Below are 22,207 nucleotides of genomic sequence, written 5' to 3'. Positions count from 1 at the left end.
TCACCAACTTTGGAAGAAGCTTTTTGTAGTCCTTACCAGCTGTTTGTTGTATCACTTCCGGGCGCTTTCCGACGCTTGCGCAGACCGAAGCGCCGTGCCTTCAGATCACTTGGACGTGGCTGTAATTACAAGAAGGCAAAACGATATAAATACTGTTTGTTTTTTCACACAAACTGCTAGTTTCGTGTCTTAGGCCATCAATGTGTTAGCCTGGATGCCAGCCCGAACTCCGCCCACAAAATTTTTTGGTCGGGAAGTTCGGTCTGGACTAGATCCATTGAGGAGTAGTTATGATCAGACAAGAAACGTTCGGGCCAATCAAATTCCCAGGGCGGGCTTTATATGGACAGGTGATCTGCAAGGACGTAACTGGTTTCCCTCAAAGATGACTGATGTCGCGTCTGTTGTAAAATAAATCGACAGCGCATTAATTTTAATAGACAAACAGAAAACTGCAATCAAGGCATTTGTCGATCGGAAAGATATTTTTGGCGTCTTTCCTACATGATTCGGCAAAAGTGTAACTTATCAGCTGGCTCTGACGGTCGCTAAGAAGATGGGACGTAATGAAAAGCCTGTGGTCGTTGTGGTTTCTCCTTTGGTGGCACTAATGGAGAAGTAAGTAAAAGAAGCAACTTAGAAGTTTAACTTCTAAAATAAGTAAGTTCTGTAGTTGAAAACTGCGCTATGCAAAGTAGTTGACTTACTGCGTTGCTCTGATTGGTTGTAGGTTTACCGACTATCCAATTGAGTGCAGAGGGTTTTTTTTTTTCCTGGTTAAGTTAAGACACGCCTCATAATCAAAGCCCTACGGAGCGGTTTCAGACTCATATTCTCACTAGAATATGAGTATGATGAAGCCAGGCTATCAATGTGTACTTACATTCACAAAGAATGCTTTCAGAACCTTGTTGAATCAATGCCACATAGAATTAAGGCAGTTCTGAAGGCGAGTATTGGTCAAAAACAGTATTAGTATGGTGTTCCTAATAATCCTTTAGGTGAGTCTATATATATAACTATAAATATATATATATACTGTATAAATATATATATACTGTATAACTCATTTTAAAACTGTGAAACCAATCTAAGATCCACCCTTATTATTAGTGATGTTAGTTTAACTTGTATAAGGCAGCCAGTAGCTCTTTTCATCACTCTTGCTGTTGCTGCTGGATCTTATGATTCTGTCTTTGAAAACAATAATTGGGATTGGTATGACAAATGATTTGAGGATTATTTTACACAGCCAAGCCTGATTCATGTGGACATGGGCGCCTGTCCTAAAGTCTGAAAACGGGGAGAAATTACATCAAAGTCTTGAGTATAATGACTGATGTTGACTAGTGAGTTTGGAGGCTTTCCTTGGCAGCTCCTCTCTCTTCTTTTCTCAGTATTTTTCTTTATTACTCTTTCCTTTTTCTTTCTCCATCCGCCCACACATCCTTTCACGGGCTTACCAGGCCTTGGCAAAAAGCAACCACTTCAAAACTAACAGCCTGGGCCTGTTTGTCTGCCCAGTAAGGTAGGAATCATATTTCCAGAAAAAATGACAGATGAAAAACTGCCTCGGATACACAAACACTCAATTCTATTGTTTTGAAAGTCTGAGGTTCAGGGCCATATCGCTCAAGGAGCTGCAAAAATATTTTAAATACCGGTGCGCCTTTGCTCCAGGGTTGGCCGGTGGTAAAGTCTGCTGTAGTGCACGATGATGGTGGTCTAGTTACTGAAATTATAGAAGATACACAGTATTTGAGCTCTGTGAATTTGAGATGTTTGTCTTTGGTTTTCAGAAATCTGAGAAAATTCCTGAACCTGCATAACAAGATTTTAATAGTTCACACAAAATGTTCATTAAAAGTTTTGTCATTTACTCACTCTCTTGTCACTCCAAAACCTTTATGACTTTCTCTCATTCATAAAACACAAATGGAGCTGTTAGATACAGTTTCTCAGTAATGGGGACAAAAAAGAAACAAAAGCATGTTAATTAAAGCAACACTATGCAGTTTTTTTCTTTTTTTTTACCTTAACTGAATAGCTTCGTAGTTATTGCAATGGTTATATGACTATTTTCGGGTTGAATGTTGGGCGTCTCCAAGAAGATAGTCTTTCACTTGGAAATATTTTACATAATGAAAATGGTATAGGCTGTCACAACATGACATCATGACTTTTGCGTAAACATACACGCTAGGGGTGGCACGGTACATGAAAAAACACCCGAACCGTTCGGTTCGCTTGTCTCGGTTCGGAGCGTGTGTGCGTCTCACGGTTCGACGCATGCGCAATGTAACCTCGTGCCCGTATGTGACGTGTGTTTTCTTTTCGCGCGACATAAGCTTGTTTGACTTGGACCGGCGCTGCACAGAGCGACCGGTAAATAACATCACACTAGAGCGGGAACGACGGCTCCGTCACTCACTTTCGCGGTATTTGATGCCATTACCGATCGCTCTGTGCAGCGCCGGTTCAAGTTAGTAAACAAGCCAGTAAAAGTGGAGTATGGAGCGCTGCAGGTCACGGCACGCGGAGAAATGGCAAGTGGGAGAGGATGCGCCAGCGTCCTATAAGTCTATAAGTCCGGTGTGTGGGGACATTTTTGATTTCATGTTATGGTATTTTAATATAACGTTACAGTGGCACTTTATGTTTAGATAAGAGCTTCAGTCAAATGTTTCCAAATCCTGCACTTTAATTTAAACTGAAAAAAAGGTACCCTCACTTTTTGGGAATAGAAGCATTGTTGATACTGTTTTTTGTGTTGAGGTTGAACTTTTCACTTTATGTTTATGGCCTTTGCTATTTCTATAGCCTAATTATAGGCAATAAGGTTTCATGTATATTGACTTATAAAAGACAGTGTAGTTCCTCTTTTTTTCTTTTAAAAGATAGAATTTTTGTAAGAGCTACAAAAGTTGTCAGTTCATAAATGCAAGTTAATTTCTTTGTGTAAATAAGATTTGTGTGATAAAAATGCACAAGTTCTTGTAGAGATAGTGATACACATTCTCCTTTTTTTTGCCAAATAAACGAAAAGCATGTCAATTTCTTCTCTCTTGCTGTATCTAAATCTCACCTAGCCTTCCTCTGAGATAGTCCCAACATGTGCTTAAAGTCAAAGAGTCAAATTCAGTTTGTGCATGATTGCATGAATATAATTTTTTTTATACTGTATCCTAAAGTGTGGATAATTAAGCTATATATCACATGCTGAAGTACATTTCTGAAGTGTTAAAGATTAAAAGAAAAAAATAACAAGAACCGTACAGAACCGAAAACCGTGACACTAAAACCGTGATACAAACCGAACCGTCGGTTTCGTGAACCGTGCCACCCCTAATACACGCCACTTTCGAGTCAGATGGCGTGTTATCTCTACGCATTTTGAGCTATCCGCGTATATGTCTACGCCATTAACGTCCGCGTCATTCCGCGTGTCTGTACACGCAGTCAAATCTCCAGTCATAAATGCCATTAACCCCAGTGACGGTTAAGTTTAGGGATGGGGTTGAGGTAAGTCATATCTTTTTTTTTCCTAGGATGGTAAGGGAACAGTCATAAATGCCATTAACCCCAGTGACGGTTAGGTTTAGGGACGGGGTTGAGGTAAGTCATATATAACGTTAAGTCAACTGCGTTCATAAACACGCTGAAAGGCGATTATGCGTCTTGATAGCACGCCAAAAATGGAAATACGAATTGGCGTGGCATACACACGCTACTTCATGAGATCAGTCTGGGCTGTCAATAGGTTGATAAAAAATGATTAGTGAAGAGGTTCAAAGATGTTGGAGCGATAGCCATCACACGTGCACACACACAATATATAATTTATTTCCAGTGATCAAAGCTGTATTTTCAGCATCAGTGTCACATGATCCTTCAGAAATCATTTTGATTTGCTGCTCAAGAAACATTTCTCATTACCGTATTATCAATATTGAAAATGGTCATAATATATTTTTGTGTAAGGAGTGATAGATTTATTCAAGGTTTTTTTGGATGAATAGAACATTTGTTTGTAACTGAAGCCTTTTGCAACATTACAATCGTGTTGACTGTCACTTTCAGCATAAAGAGGCGTAAGAATAAGATGTTAAACGCTGTTCTTTTTCCCCACAGTTATTCTATAAGTGTCCTTCTTAGTGGTCAGCGTTCCTGAACGGGGCCCCAGGCACTACACTCACATTCCTCCTGACCACACTTGGTTAAATCCTGCTGCTTCCCTTCAGCTCTGCACAGAGCAATCCCAGAAGCCAACAGCTGACCGCAACAGTGCCGTTAAAATGTGTCCGGGTTGTGCTTGGGAGGGTCAAAGGGCCAATCCAAGGCTTTAAAAAGGACACTGGTTGGCGAAAACTTTCAAATTCACACTAAAGAGAAAGCAGAAGACTAAAGTTCATTTGTCACAGTTTTTCAATGAGTATAGGCTACTCTAAATTTCTTATAAAGAGTTTAAATCATTTAAAAAGTTTGAGTTAAAAATTGATTACAACCACAAGGCCTCAAAAACTTTTGACTTAACACTTAGAGACCACCCAGAATGCCCTAGCAACCACATAGCAACCACTCAGAAGCAATGGCATAGCAACCACACACAATTCTGATAATACCATGGATGAAACTTACAAGTGCGTTTGAGGTTTTAATTAATCTCCACACTGTTTCCACTATCAGCATCACATCAGCCGGGAAATTCTGTTTATAGTCCTTACTGTAACTGCACATCATAAAAAAATAATAAAGTTTCCAGCTTAGATATTGATGTCTATCATATTTGCTTTATTATATTAAAAGTATGTTTATTAACTGTCTCTTTAGTAAGATTAGTGTTATTAATTATTTATTCAACACTGAACTGCTCATTGACTACTTGTGTTTATTGGCCAAGTGGACAAACATACCAGCTGATACAGATAACTTGATCATTTGCCATAGTCAGCATCACTTGCCATCACAGAAGGATTTGACCAGTGGTCTGAGGGTGGCAGCACCTTCTTTACTCAAGACTGAAATCTCAAGTGTGTGTTCACACACACACACTCAAATCTTTCTCATCGTCTTGTGCATGTTTCTGTTGTGTAATTATAATGCCCTTTAGTTGTGTGTGCTGCTTCTTCACCACTGCTTATTAACCTTTATAAAGTAGATCATGTAATATGGTCACTTATCTGAAACCCAGCACTTAAATCTCCCTTGTTCTGGTAAGAATTGATCACTGAAAGTTGCTTTGCGGAACCTAAAATGGTTCATCTATGGAATTTCCCTTTTAGAAAAATGTATTTTTTGTCAGTTAGTTTTAAAAATATATATAAACAGTGGTAAAAGATACACAAGGTCTGTGATGTCAAAATGGCAGGACGTGGCGGGGAAACTCAAGTGTGCTCTGGCCGTTTCCAGCAAAGCAGCTGTGTCAGATCCTGACGCTCCACACGCACTTGAGCGTCCGTTCCTGCACCCACCCCTTAACACCACCACCTCTGAGCTTATGACCTCGCCTCCACTCGCCTACAACCACAGCTGTTTCCCACAGATTGGATGAGATTGTATATTTGTGTAAAATGCAGAATAGTATGTTTCTTTTTTTACCACAGCCCTTCATGATTTGAATTACTCAGGATGCAGGGTGCACAAAACTAGAGAGAAAACAATGAAAAATAAATTCTTTCCTTATACCCAGAAGTGATGTCTACTATTTACTGTAACACCACTCACACAGATATAAAAAATTAGATATAATTTAAAATGCTGTTAAACTATATTAGAATTTTTGCATTACATAAAATTATGATTATATATTATTTTATGTGTGCACATATATACGTATGTATATGTGCACACATAAAACTTCTAATATATATATATTTATTATATATAAATATAATATATATTATATATACAATATAATATATATATAATATATATTATATATAAATATTCAAAAACTTCTAATATGTATATATATATATATATATTAGAAGTTTTTGAATGAAAGATTGAAAGGATAAACGATGCAGATTTGTTTTTTTACAGCCAGTTTGATCATATTTACCAGGGGTACCATTAATTCTGAGCACGACTGTATATATACAGTCAGTCATGTTTTATTTTTGGTGACGTCATTGGATATCAAGTCACACCTTCTAGTTCACTTTAAGCTGAAAAGTATTTACTTAATTGCAAACAGATTCAGTCATGTTTTATTTTGCCTTGCAGGACTGAAATATATAAAACAACAACTTGGTGCATGAAACCCTGTTTATATCATCAGAAGACATATATCTTATTCTCATTTGTAAGTGTGGGGACCATTTGAGGATATGAGTTTTTGATTACAAGACATGATAAGATCCGGTGGAAGGGTTTGGTTGAGCGTTCAGATATTGAAAACCCAGCTAAGGATATCTCTCTATGTTGTGACATGCCTGAGATTATTAATGATAGCCGTGTCCACGATTGCTGACAGGAGAGCTGTCCAGACAAGATTTTAGAGCATAAAGCAACATAATTATATGACCTACTACTATCTCTGCAGATAATACCTGGATTAACAACATTATGATGTTTCCTTGCGATTGTAAAAATCTAGCACGTATTATTTACACTATACATCAATATTCCTCTAAATTAAGTAACATGTAAGAATTGTCGGCTGTTTTTTTTTTGTTTGCTTAAAATAAACTCACTGCATTCACACTCACAGAAAGCCAGGTTGAATTTAAAGAGCTGCAATACCTGATCAAAGATACAACAGCCTTTCACCTCGGATCAAAGGAAGTAAACCTAAATTAAGAACAATCCAGGTGACCCCCCACCCCCAGGATCCTGTGGCAGTACAATCACACAGCTTATATCCAAAACAAGAACTTTATCAGTCTGGAAACTCATCTTTTCAACAGCACAATGCATTCTGGATTCTTACTATGTCAATTGGGGATAAGGAGCAATTTAGATAAGAGTTTCTTAGGAACTGTGGAAACAAGCAAAGGCCTTTGAAAGTTCAGGCTGATTCGATATTTACAACGTTACTTCTACTAAACAAAAGGATGAGGAAGTTGGCAGTGAAATTCACAAAGCTTTGAAGTGAGGCGTTAAATGTTTTCCATACAATGAAAGTGAATAGGGATATTTGCTGTCAAGGTTAAAAAAAACCCATCATAATTATTGTATTTCTTTATAACAAATGAACTGACCAAATTTTTACGTCATTTATGAACGTTTTATGACAAATAATTCCCTAACAGATTAAAATTTGGCCTGATTTGACATTTAACTACTATTAACATTAGTAGAAATGTAAATAAGAATTGATAACTTGTGTATTTTTTTTTCAAAGTGAAAATATTTTAACCCTCTGATGGTCTTTGTTTAGGAGTCACGTCCTGAGCCTTCCCGGTCAGAAGTGACCGGACACCTAAAAATGAATCTTCCTCCATCCCAATAAAAACCAATGCAATTTATTTTTGTTCTATAATATTTATTCTTTTTAATTTAGTATTTTGAGACAATTTGATTGAATTTATTAATATTTATGGAATATTTATGGTCTATTATTGCAATGGAAATTATATATATATATATATATATATATATATATGTATAGAAAAATATATAGAGAAAAATATATATAGAGAGAGAAAAAGCGTAGCACAATGGTATAACCACTAGATGGCATGTACAGCTTTCTATGGAGAGGCTTGTGAATTTCCCAGCTGTTTATGAACACAAATTTACTCTTTTTTTGGTGGATTTGAATATATATTTGAAACAATCTCAAAAACGATTTCTTATTAAAAAAATTGTGAAAAAAAAATTGGTGAATTTTTGTTTTTGTCAATTTCCCAATCATTTCCAATGGGGGTCAATTTTGACCGAAGACCAAAATCGTGACTATTTTGTTTTACGGCCACTTTTTTTTTTTGTGTGTTCGCATCCCTAATGCCAAAAATGTCATCAAGTTTTCTAACATTCCGATGAAGCTGTGATTTTTAAAAATTCAAAACAGATTTTTTTGTAATCTGAATTTTTTGTGTGTAGAAAAGTTTGTTTTTTATGTGTGTGTGTGTGTGTGTGTGTGTGTGGGTGGGTGTGAATTTTTTGCACTTTTGATGTTGTAGAGTGTCACCCCATACTGCGGTGTACTTTCTTTTAGAATCGTGGCCAATTTGTAGATTGTACATTTTTTTGTAAATTTCCCATTCATTTCCTATGGGTCGGTCATTTTTGACTGACGACCACGAGTGTGACTATTTTTTTTACGGGCACTTAGCATGCTCGGATCATGACCTCAATTTTTTTTGTATTCACATACCAAATGCCAGAAAAGTCACCAAGTATCATATCCTTCCGATGAAGCTGTGATTTTTTAAAATTCAAAACAGAAAATTATTCAGTCAGAAGTGACCGAGGACCATCAGAGGGTTAAAATTACATTTACCTCCCTAACATGGAGAGAAAACTAATAAACAAACTGTCGTCTGATTGCTACAAAAAATGCAAAAATTGCTGACTGAAAAATCAAAACATCTAAATGCCATAAAATGGGAGTGTTTGGGGAAACCTGTTTGAAAACAGACATTTTTGCACTTCCATTTGGTGGTGCTATTAATGGAGAAAGTATGGCATTCAGTAAAGTTTATTCTTACTTTACAAAAAAGTAAAAAACTGTCTTGGGACTTGGAATATAGTGCATGGACCACTTTTACGGCGCCATTTATTGGTCACTAAAATCTGTCATTGTACGGAAAAGAGCTTCTTAAAGGGAAATAACACTGCAATGCTGATGATAATTTTCCAATAACATGTTAAGACTAAAATATGTAGTAAAACATAAGGCTATGTACAGAAAAGCAGAAAAAAAAAAGAAACGGCACAGTAGAAAAAGTCTCTCTTCTCAGCCAGTCAAGATCTCCTTCAGATTGTGGTTCTAGAACCAAACAAAGCAAGTACAGGAATGTATGTGATGTGGAGCGTCTGTTTTTTTTTTCTCTGTGAAATGGAATAAGTTTCATTGGTAAGTAAATGTTTCCTGCGATACAAAAGCGGCACAGTCATCAAAGCAATATTTCTATAGTTATTTTCAAAAGAGCTTCCTGTCGCTCATCCAGGATTCCATATGGTTCAGAGACGTCTCAAATTTAAAGGACACAGCAGGGATTGGTTTCTTAGAGACCGTTAGACATCATGTAATGACAGGCCTCATTCTCCAACCCCCAAAACCAACAGAACAGACGCAAGGCCAAGAAAAAGGAGGAGAGAGCAAGAGGCCGAGAAAAGGGAGGAGAACAAAAGAGGGGTGAGAAGGATGGAAGGGGTGGAGAGATTTGGGAAATTGCCCCATTAAAGACAGAGATGAATCTCTGGTGGATCCTGGGATCTACTAAATTACTGGCTAGGGTTAATGCCAGAATAACGCTGAGAGAAAATGAACCGATGTGTGGTTCTCACTAGTCTAATTTCAACATTTACTGTTTGCAAGTGAAAGCGTTGACGCCTTTCTCCAACACATCTGCAGTTCACAATGCATTTTGTTTTTATAAATAACTCCATGTGTGGACACATTAAAGAGTGCCCGCATTTACAAGCACTTCTTCAAGCGATGTGACAAATGGGGCTGTGAAACATTATACACAGAATGCAAATCTATTGTATTATACTCAGAGATTGCCTACACTGAATATGATTATGCATGACTGTTTCCAAAGCTGATTCAACCATACGCAAATGATTTTCATTTGAGATTTTATCTCAGTACTGTGAGAAAAGTTTGGTTTGTGGTTACGCTCATCTTAACATCAATAGTGCCATGCTTCAGATTTTTGAAAAACACCATGAATGAAGTCAAAATGTGAGGAACATTTTACATGAACTGGAGAAAATTTGCCAACATCATGATGCTAGAGTGTTATAAATTATTTCTAGTGTTTCGTTCCAATTAAAGGTGTAGTTCACTTTTATAAAAAAAAACTTTTGCTGGTAATTTACTCTCCCCCATGTCATCCAAGATGTCCAAGTCATTTTTTCTTTATTCGAAAAGAAATGAAGGTTTTTGATGAAAACATTCCAGGATTTTCTCTATATAATGGACTTCATTGGGAACCAAACGGTTCAAGGTTCAATGCACTGAATGAGAGTTTCATTGCAGCTTCAAAAGGCTTTAAACGACACCAGACAATGAATAAGGGTCTTATCTAGAAAAACGATCGATCATTTCAAAAATGACTCGAAAAAAAGATTTGTTCATTTTGATGAACAAGTTTGAACAGGAGAGTCACGAACGCGCATCTCAGAACAGAGCAAGGCGAGCAATTGTGACTATAAAACTAAAACTTTTTCATTTGTTTTTTAAATGAGCGATCGTTTCGCTAGATGAGACCCTTACACATCGTCTGGTGTCGTTTAAAGCCCTTTGAAGCTGCAATGAAACTCTCATTTGGACCTTGAACCGTTTGGTTCCCATTGAAGTCCATTATATGGAGAAAATCCTGGAATGTTTTCATCAAAAAAACTTCATTTCTTTTCGACTGAAGAAAGAAAGACATGGTCATCTTGGATGACATGGGGGTGAATAAACTATCAGCAAAAGTTTTTTTAAAATTGAACTACTCCTTTAATATAGGTTTTTAGGGGGTTACTATGAGGTTCTCAGTGATTCGTAGCATGTTGTGGTGCAGTTGATATAGTGTTCAGGGTGGTTGTCAGGGGGTTGCTATGCAGCTGCTATGGTGCTCTAAGTGATTTCTAGCATGTTGCTGTGCATTTGAAATAGTGTTTTGGCTGGTTGTTAGGGTGTTGCTATGCAGTTGCAAAGGTGTTCAGAGTTTTTTTAGCCTGCTGTTGTATGATATACTGTTTTGGGTGGTTGTTAAGATGTTGCTATGCAGATGCTAAGGTATTCTAAGTGATTCCTAGCGTGTTGCTGTGCAGTTATTATAGTGTTTTGAGTGGTTGTTAGGGTGTTGCTATGCAGCTGCTAAGATGTGTCAAAAACAGCTGCTAAGTTACTTTTTCGCCTGTTGCTGTACAGTTGATATAGTGTTTTGGGTTGTTGTTAGGGTGTTGATCTAGTGTACTATGTGATTCCCAACATGTTTATATGCCTAAAATCGTTTGGTCTTAGTAAACACAACAATTATACAATATCGATGCAAAACTGACTGCCTTTCAGAAGAAATCCCATGGAACCATTGGACAGCCTCTAATAAGTCTTGAGGAAATAGCCTTGTATGCAGGAGCCTAAACAAGAGGTCAAAACACAATCAGCCACAGATAAAAAATAAAAAAAGGAAATACAAAAAATAGGAGAAATAACAGGATGTTCTTGATAACAGACTCGATAACAGTGGTGTATGGAGATCCTCACTGTTATCGCTATCAGCTCAGAAACTGATAGCATCTGACCCCCTGTTTCCCAAATGCTGATTAGCACATTTTTTTTAATACTTTCCAGTATTAAGGAGTAGTTTTCTACATCTTAGTGGTATTATTTTATGTTATATTAAAACACAAAACAATTCTTATGCTTTTCATATCATGTCAGTGTTGCTACAGATAAAATTCTCAAAGTCCCCGAGAATCATAACTTTCCTAGCACCTAAAATAGCCACAGAAAGGGTGCTGAAAGTCACAGCTACTCCACCCTGCAAACCACAGTTTTAAAATGCAAAAGGTTCAAGTACTCACAGCATAGCGTCGCAAACACAAATGTGAGAACTGTGCTCAATGACAGGTTGCATTTAGAGGAACACAAGAGCATTTAGCATCTAAAGCTAAGGCACTGTGACACCTATAGCACTTGTGTTGCTTTTGCTGAACAACAGCGAATTTATTTCTGTCATTATCTCTCAGAAAATGTATATGGGGGGGGACTGTTTTCCCCAAGCTTTGTACTCTCAGGGCTCACAATGCTGTCTATTTAAATCATTTACATCTGTTCATACTAAAATCTGACTGGTCAATCACTAGTCGATATTTTTAAGTTTAATATTTTCACTGATTACATATATTGCTAGGGTTGTTTCATGTCTCTCTAATCAAAATGTGGTCTTGTTCTTCTAACAAAATACAATAATGTAAAAGCAAATCATGTCCATTGATTAATTTATCTGGAGAGTATAAGCAGAATAATGTACGATTAGTTGGTCATTATCAAAAAAAAAAAAGAACAATCTAAAAAAACACGAGAGTAAATGTCCTTAATCACTTAGCAGCCTATAAGCATATGGTTTACGAAAATGTGAAGAGGAACACTGTCCAAATCTAGGCAAACATTGGCGTAGCTTTTGCAAAATATATGTTCTTGAACTAGATGTATAGATCACACCGTGTTGACATGAACAATATGGTTTGTCAGTTCCTCAGCGTGAACTAAAGGTGAGAAGGACTCTCTCATAGCACCCAACTTTCACACATGAGATAGATTTCACATCTAAGTTCACCTGTTACACCTGAGAATTGTGTTTTCTACTTGGAGCTCATTGGTCACTGCAACTAGTATTCATATACAGTACAAACTATTAATTGTTACATCCATTGGCAAAAAACCTAATGGCAGTTCCCTGAGCACAATTTCACTTTTTAACAAGGTGCCATCTAAAAAATGGCCAAAATTCATAGACAAACCTATATCTTATAAAAAAGTAGGGACAACAGACAAACTGAGAAACAAGCTGGAAAAGACATCATTAAAGTTCAGTTTCAGGTAAAGAGTGCCTATTTTTTTTAGGAAATTGACAGATTCTGTCTACAAATGCCAGTCCACAAAAACGAAAAACAACCAACTTGACCCCAGTGGATGCTGTTTCCTCAGGAAATCCTACAGGGCCACTTCTGTCTGCTCACTTTAAACATGTCTGACTGCCATTTAAATCCCCAAGGACAAAAACAATTTTGGAAAGGAAAAATTACATTTGCTTACATACTATGGCAAGGCATATACTGTGTTGCACAGAATGGACTAACTAGTATGTTTAGTGTCAATGTGTCCATTACTATTATTGCTTATTGACGGTTTATCTTTGTCACTATGGTTAGCTGTGAAGAACAATGTGAGAGTAAGGATGATCTAGATCTAACTGGTTTTGCTTCAGGACTCAGATGTTACAATAGACATCAAGTGGGAACCCAAAACAAATAATGTCATTGGTCAAACATTACGATGAAGGTCGACGTCAGGTGAACTGCTTGTGTTTGACAGATCAGTTTACATAAACATACTAGAGTTTGACTGGATGCTTGACATTCGACATCAACAACAAAAGATCTGGATTATTAATATGATTATCTCCTCTGTTTTAAAGCCTGATTATATTTATGTACAATCTATGCATGCTCATAGTTGAATAGTTTAAAAAGAAATAGTTTTTACCCTGCTGTCTGAAAACCCATGAGAACAGACATGTCACCCACCAGTTGAGAACCACTGATATGAAGATATAGTGGGTTTGAGTGATATGGTTCATAAGAAAAATATGTCATCTATTTAGAGACTCAGAAGTTTGGAGCAAGAAGAAAAAGAAAGACCAAAGTCTTGGGTTCACATTTTTGTATAAGGACCCCTGTCATCATGCACATGTGCATCTAAGCAGAGGCCAACTGGTCAATTACCTTAACACAGTCCAGATCAGCTTCGAAACCACTGGGAAAGAAAAGTTAAAAAGAAATGATAAACATGGCATGTGGCCAGAGGAAGTCTAAAACCAAGACAACATTCAGAGACATTTTGATGGTGAACATACTGTGTTTAAACTAAATTTCAGTCGGCATAACACAAAATCTTGGCTACAAAACTACCGTCCAGGAAATTTTGTAGCATTTTGTTGGCTTTTTATTTATTCGATTTTTTTTTTCTGCACAATTCAATGAATGAAATAGCATAAAATAAAATAGCTAACAAACTATCAATACTATAATTTAGGAATGTGTGACAACTCACCGCAAGCTGACATTTTCAAAAATACATATCACACAACTTCTAAAAAAATATATATTTGTGTAATTGGACTCAAAACCTTAAAATTAGTTGTGTGACAACTAGCCCCGGTCTGGTGTTCTACTAATGGAATTTATTCAAAGGAAATGTTAGCCTCTCAGCCAATTGGAATTTGTTTATATTCAATCTTAAAGCATGTTTGACATAAAGACATTATGTGGATGACTTCAGCATTCCAGTCCTGCCTGCCAGCTGAGGATATTTTCTATTTCGCCTCTGTACGAATGTAAACACTCCCACAGCAGTCACAGAAAAGCACATCTGCTCCTAATGAACTATGAAATAATATCTTTGTCTACTTTATTTGTTAGAATGAAACTGTAAGTAACATACGTGTTATGAATCAAGCATGTTAATTTAGCATGTAATTAAATTTGGTCAGTATTTTTCAAGTTAGGCTATATATTATTTTTTATTTGGCAAAGTATGCTAAGCTACTAGCATGTGTTAGCCCACACCAGCTATAGCCCAGCTAGCTAACAGGAAACATTCTCATTAGTTTAGCTAACGTTCTGACAAGGTTCTCTTAATGTTCTTCCAGTAAAGTTTACTTTAGCGAACCTTAGCCCAAAAACGTTAATTAGACATTGTTTTGTATACGTTTTTTTTTCTGAAACGTTCCAGCTCTAACATGTTTTAAAGGGTTAGTTCACCCAAAAATGAAAATTAAGTCATTAATTACTCACCCCCATGCTGCACCAACCCCGTAAGACCTTTGTTCATTTTTGATTAAATTTGAGATGTGGATCACTGCTACATAGGCACCCTAAGGGATTGAAACTTGACAGCCCAGAAAGTCATTGAAGAAAATGTTTAAATATTCCATGTGACTACAGTGGCTCAACTATAAGTTTATCAAGCGACGAGAATACTTTTTGTGCGAAAAAACAACAAAAATAACGACTTTATTTGACTATTCCTTTTCTTCGACTGTAGTCACATGGGATATTTCAACATTTTCTTTAATGACTTTCTGGGCCGTCACGTTTCAATCCCCATAGGGTGCCTATGTGGTAGTGATACAGCTCTCAAATAAAAAATAAAATAAATAAATAAATAAAAAAACATCTTCATTTGTGTTCCAAAGATGAACGAATAATTAATAATAATAATTAATAGTAATTACTGACTTTATTTTCATTTTTGGGTGAACTATCCCTTTAAATGTTACTGCTTGTTTCAGAACATTCAGAGAACATTCAAAAGTAACAATCCCATAATGTCTGCAAAATGATAAAATAGAAGGCTTCTTTAACGTTCATGCAACCAAGAAAAAATAAATGTTTTTAAAACATTTAAAAACTGGCAATTTTGATGTTCATAACATAATGGGAATGTCAGCAATGTTTTTGTTTGCTGGGAGACCACATTTAAAGTTTCCTTCCTAATTATCAAAGGAGAAACAGTAATTTTTAAGTTAAGCAACGTCACCAAAATAAATCCCTGCAATCAGCATAATCTCTGGATTTAGCACAATTTAAGACTTGGGCTTGTCTTAAAAAGTGTGCATTGTGAGTGACCTGTATATCTCCATTTAACATATGAAACAAACTTTTTTGAGATTTAGGCAGCCACGCCGGTCAGCTGGATCTCACTAGTGTAGGGCAATATTCCAGTTTTAAAGCCAAAGAAGTCTCGAAAAGGAGAGAGTAGGCCTACACCTTTTGTGTATTTTACAAAACTCCCCACATTATCCTCGCCGCATGGATTTGCCAAATAGTAAACCAGCCGAGTTATTTTTTTCTTTGTTAATGAACAGTTCACCCAGACTACAATCTTTAATGATTTCCAGAGGCACACTTGAGTCAGCCAATAACAACAACAATGCCACCAAAGGAAGAGTAATTCACTTCTTGTTTCTACAGTGCTGTTGTGACCGGATAGAGCCCTGGTCCATAGTTCGCATTGGGCGATCATGTGGTTTCTCACACAGAGTTCATATGTTCATATATGACGGCACATCCTTGTTTCCACCCAAAATTAAATGTAGAACTGGGTAATGGAGGTTGAGGTAAGCAGCTCTTTAATACTTGAACATGGACCTCCCAAACTTTTGTTTTCGTTATTCAAGAAAAGTCTGTACTTTTGCTTTACTGGGGGATTTGACTGCTTAGATTTGAAAATATTTTTAAGGCTTAGTTAAAAAATGTTATAGCCTATTTCCATCAGAATCCATTGGAAAGAAGTGTTTTAATCCGCGTTTATGTTTAGGAATATCAAGCCACCGTCTGCAAACTTTCTTTCATGAAGGGGTTCAGGGCAAATAATGAGAGACTCTTGTGTAATTGCTTAAAGCTCATCTTGTAATACTAAACCTTGACTGCAGTAAAATGCCTCTTTAATAACCATCTACACATCAAAACTAGAGAAAGGAGCGATTGAGGATCTGCACCAGTCCATTCTTTAACCTCTTAGCATTCCTAGCCTGTGGACATTGTTAGTTTCTAGTGATGTGATTATGTTAGATAATGTATGTAATGTTTATCGTTGTTAATATTGACTGATTCATGCAGTCAGTTACCACTAAGTGTTCTGAAACCAACCACTACTTACCAACCACCCCCTTTCTGCTCCATACAAGAATCTTTAACCACTTTGAAGAGGTTTTCATCTTTGAGCTGCCATCTTTTTTAAAACAAAACAGGATATTTGTATGAGAATAGTCTAAACATTGTATTTCAACTCCATCTGTGGCCCCTAATGTTGTGTGAATTTAGGTTCACAGCGCTAAAAGCTGTGAATGTTTTCTATGTCATTTTGGATCTTTGTTGTGATTCATTTCTCGTTTCTCATGAGCAAATAAACTCTAGATCACAATGTGTATATACCAGTCCTCCCAATAATGTTTATATCTGATCTCTTTACTACATCAGACCCCCCGGCTGTCTTCTCGAATTAACTATTTTTTTAGAGATATTTTTGGTCATTGGAGCTGAAACAGCCTCAAGTGCCAAATCATTTGGCGTCTGGATCTGATTATGAGGAAATTACACAAAGAACGAGAAGGACCATGTGTGAACGTGAACTTTCAAGCACTTCTGTGGGGGTGGATGGCATTACTATATATATATATATATATATATATAAAAAACATTGCGTAATGGATTTTCCCCATAGTTTGTGTCTTATTTTATTCCATAAGCAACCCCTTAAAGAGAAATTCAGAGATTAAAGGACTATAGACCACGACAAGTGTCACACACGTGACAAAAAATACAAATATCTGACACAAATTTAAAAACTAGTTGACAAGCCAGTGTCGTAAAGCATACTTCATTTTTTTCATGCGTTCAAACGCATAGCCTTTCAAAGTATACTCCACACATGCGCTCTAGAAAGTTTCATCTTTGTCCAGTGTCTGTGCTGTTTTTCACCAGAAGTTAAGACAGAAAAAATGTCTTCGTATTCTTTTCAACTAAAGTTACTGTTATCTCATAACCCCCTCACACAAGTGCTTCTCAATGTGGGCATCTCTCTACACCAATATTTTGTTGTTTTTGTTCTCTCTTTAGCTTCGTTTTCTACTGTGAAACGACGGCCCGCACTAGTGTTGCCCTCTTGTGGAACTACTGATGCGCATGTGCGATGGTTACAAAAATTGGGCGGTGCACATACAATACATGCGTACTATGCTGGTGGACCCTTGAGTATGGATAAAAACCGAAGTATGCATTGGGCTAAAGTCGCGGTCACACTAGAATTTGAGCATGCAAATTCCGACACTACAACAGTCGTGAATGATATAACGTCATACTTTGCAGCGTTATTTTATAAACACGAATTCAACATAAAACAAATAGTAATCCATTTAAAATGTAAAAATATCCAATCTACTCGACTTGCAAAAATTTGCAAAAAATGCAAAAATATACATTCTTTTAAATCAGCCAAGAGTCTTCTAGCCAATGTTCTATTGGTCGTGACAGGTCAGATTTCACCAAACGTACTTTGGAATGCAGCGAAATGCAAAACTTTCGCATGAGCTTGTATTACCGGTCTTACGCATTTGCATGCTTACTCGCTCTCGGTTTAACGTTTTGAATCAGACTCACTTAGTGAATCGTTCAAAGCCATTACTGTTCAAAACTGACTCCCTGATTGAAACGCGAGTCATTTCAAAATTAACCTTATGACTGGTTCAGATTACACGATGTTTTTTGTCTGTTACGATAGTCACTGTGTCAGATTACGCGATTTTGACTCCTAAAATCTTGTCGTGTCGTGGACAAGACACATGTCAGACTACACGTTGCTTCCTGACCAGTCATCGCATGGCGTTTTTAATGGCGTGCGTGAGGTCATCGAGAAGGCGAAACTAGTAGAGAGTGACTTCCGGAAACGAACCTAAACAAAAAATGGATGAAGCGTGAGTGTTGTATTGGCTGCTGTGTTCAGAAAAAAGTAAAAAAAGAAAGAAGAAAACCAGACAATGGACACGTTCCTGGATTGCTTGAAGAGGACAGTATGGGCTGTCAATCCTGGAAAGAGAACTTCAGGTAAAATATTGTTTTCTTATATATTTTTACTCTTAGTTTTAACGTTAGCACCATCGTCTTTCTTTCATTTCGCCATTTTTGAAAGTTGTATACGGAAAAGCTTCTGTGCTCCAATTGGTCAACCTCATACATGTGACGGAACCGTCGTGGACGACCGTTAAAAAAATTAAACATGCTAGTCTTTTTGTCGTGATGTCATGAAACATCACAGACGCGACGTAAGTTGTCGCCCACTACCGTTGTCATTTACGAATCCCCACGACACCCTACGTCAAACGGATCGTGCCAAAATCGGGCTAAAATCGTGTAATCTGAACCAGGCATTAAACCAGTGTTACCAAGTTGGGCTCCTATAATTGTGCTAACTTTAATGTGTGCCACAGCTGCGGGTTGACATTTTTCCACGGATTAAAGGTTAAAGGACGCATGGTTTTTCACATGACAACATATAAGTAAAGATGCATATTCAATCACAACAACATTTTTATTATTTTAACATACAATGTCTAAATGACTGTAAGAAAAAGTTTGTGTGGGCAACAAAGGCCTACTCAAACCATAACCCAGACATAAAATAAATACTGAAATATTCTTATAAAACAGTATGCTATTTATATGGCACAAATACAGTACAGTGACAGCATCAAACTGGAACAAATGTAAACTTAATACAGCTAGAGAAACACCATAATTTCATAAACTGCAACTTCAAGGGCAAGCATGATTTTTCAGAGGGGTTTATAGGCTTCTCAAAGAGCTTTCTCATGAGTCACAACCATCCCACTTCTGTAATCCCCCGCTTTGAATGTGGGAAAGCGAAATTTCCCTCCATCTTTCGTTCATAAGACTGAATCCCAGACTAATGACTAAATACAAAAAACAGCCTTTCATATCAGCCCCCAGATGTGTGGAGCTGTGGGGTTGCTGGACTGCACAGCGTCATAGACCACTGCATTACTGTCGTAGTTCAAGTCAACAAGCATGTAAATCCAAAATGACAATGTGGTGGAGAAACACTGGAGAATGGAAAACCATTTAGTCAATGGAGAGGGCGGTTTGTATATTGTATATTTATGGGAAAGGAATGACGCATTATCTCTAGTGAATGACTTCCAGGGCTTATCAGAGAATGTGTTAGATAGAGAACAAGGCAGAAAAGAGGAGAAAGAGAAAGAATGGGGGAAGGTGTTGAAGGAATAGTTCACCCAAAAATACAATCATGTAGTCATTTACTTACACTATTTTCCAGATAATTAAAGGGGAAAGTCCAAAATTACGTTTGGTCTTGAGAAATGCGAGAACCAATGGTGTGTGCTATTGGAATCTGTGCTGTTTTTGTACACTCTAAAAAAATGCTGGGTTGTTTTAACCCAAATTTGGGTCAAATATCGACCCAACATTGGGTTACATTTTTAAATTACATTTTACCCAATGTTTGAGTTTGTCCACATTTGACCCAAAATTGGGTTAAAACAACCCAGCATTTTTTAGAGTGTAACGCATACATAGACCATTTCAGGGAGTAACAGAATACCAACAAGGGTATGAGCAAATAAATAATGAAAGGATTTTTTGTCCCATCACTGTTGAGTCCAAGACTGTATCTTACTGTATATTTAAAATTTGAATGAAAAGCAATGGAAGTCTATAACCAACAACAGGAGGTTTATGTTGTTTCACTTCAAATCTCAAGTGGGAAGAATTGGTCAATAAGTTCATGCAGGAAATGATGAGATTTGTTGTACTATAAAGTCTATAGTATACATCTTGGCTTTGAGTATAATCAAAATGTTCCCAAATGGCCGTTTCTTCCTGTGTTTATTTGTACCAGAAGTCCCTGGTGACCACAACAGCATCCATTGCCACAAAACGCTGTCTTTAGTCTCCCTCTGTTTTGCATAAATAGAAATTCCGATTTGGCAACGAAAACTGCACATTCGGATGCATTCAACTGTAATCTAAATTTTACAGCTTGCGACCTGTCAATACAAGCCGTCGTTCTCTCGATTGCAAACTTCTCAAGAACGTTTCTTTATTAAAGCAAAGCAATTTGAGCTATACTCTAGAAAGCAGCAAACACTAAAATGACAGACTAAACAAATATATTTCCATACAGGGTTTGTTTTTGTGCATTACTGTCTGTCAAACAAAATCCCCCCCCCCCCCCCCCCCCCCCATCACCAGACGACCGTTGAGTGTCACGATAGTGGGCAAATTCGAATAACAAAGGACCCATCATTCAAAGTTGATAGGCCCACTGTGTTTAACCAGTATTCTGGCCAAGGGCTGTTTACTGAATACAACATGGTTGAGTCGCTTTGGAGACAGACAACGTGGTCTCAAAATGAGTCCCAAAAGAGCGAAAGTCAACAAGCAACGGAAGAGAAACTAATCAAGATTTTCTTTTAAATAATAACATGCCAATGCCAATCGTTGTTCTTCAGCGACACCACTGAAATAAATTTTTAAATAAAGAAAGATAACTCAAACCTATTTTGACCTCTTCCGTTCCACTTTTCAAATTCAATCTAGACATTCAAATGTTTCATCCACATATTTATTGCTTTAAAAGAACAAGTTATTCTTACTTGCAAGAACATAATAGATCAGGTCTGTTGTTATTTCTGGTATCTTAGGCTTTAGACAGTTGGGCAGGGTCAAACCCACCCCCTCATAGGACACAGGAAGTCTCATGACCTCATAGGTCCAGCCTTTCCACTAAGCCGAGGACAATAATATACGCATATAACGTCTAAACTTAACTCTCTCAAGCAGGAAACCTAAGGAAACACTTCACCTATGATAAGCATTGATTATTCATGAGATCACAGTCTTGTTCTTCTGAATTGGTAGGGCGTATCAAATGCATCATAAGTTGGAAAATCATCCGCGTCAAATAAGGCCTGCACATCTGGAATAATGCATTTACTTAATGGTCATCTAAAAGTTTGTTGGTTTGTCACAAGTTTAATAATTTTTTAGTGGTCATCCAATGAGTCTCTCTGTGCGACAACAAAGCAAGTTTAATTACTGAAATTGAATGCCTTTTTCCCACACCACCATAGCAGCATTTAATTAAGGGAGTTTCTTTCCATCACTCTCAACCACAAATAACAACAATAAAATGAATTGAAAGAGAAGGCTGAGCTGTTTAAAGTTTGTGTATTCAGCTAATGCGATTTTGCCAGAGAGAGTGAAGTTTTCATTCAAATTGATTGATTTGGCAACATCTCTGTAAGTGCCTGACAGTTCATTTGGATCTTGTGGGTTAAAACTTGTGATTTTAACACTTAACTGATGATCTGAACACTTAACTGTTGAAATTTCAGTCAATTGAGTAAGAGTAATCTCAGCAGTAAAGAACTGAATGGCCCATTGAAGTCCATGACAATGCACGAGTGATGAATAAAGGCAAAAGAAAACATAACAAACAAACAAGATTATGCATGTAGTTTAACTATACTATAGCATTGCAGTTTCACCAGATTTTTTATTATTATTATTTAATTTAAATTTAATTCAAACTAAATTTTAATTAGTTAAAAAGTAGTTCACTTTAAGAAAAAAAAAAACTTTGCTAATAATTTACTCACCCCCATGTCATCCAAGATGTCCATGTCATTCTTTCTTCAGTCAAAAAGAAATTAAGTTTTTTGATGAAAACATTCCAGGATTTTTCTCCGTATAATGGACTTCAGTGGGAACCAAATGG

At 36.9% G+C, this 22,207-nt stretch overlaps 1 protein-coding gene across 2 annotated transcripts in view; it reads right to left on the bottom strand.

Moving 5' to 3' along the window:
• The window catches only part of foxd7 (forkhead box D7), a 38,587-nt gene that overhangs the window by 13,670 nt on the left and 2,710 nt on the right, over positions 1 to 22,207 (bottom strand). For both annotated transcript variants that reach the window (XM_039686818.2, XM_039686817.2), the window contains exon 3: positions 37 to 119. The gene's annotated coding sequence lies outside the window, so the exon portion shown is untranslated. The remainder of the gene's footprint in view (positions 1 to 36; positions 120 to 22,207) is intronic.

Source organism: Pimephales promelas, chromosome 3 (assembly GCF_988280905.1).
Source record: "Pimephales promelas chromosome 3, fPimPro1.hap1.1, whole genome shotgun sequence".
Lineage (NCBI taxonomy): Eukaryota > Metazoa > Chordata > Actinopteri > Cypriniformes > Leuciscidae > Pimephales > Pimephales promelas.
This window is presented reverse-complemented; position numbering and strand designations above follow the sequence as displayed.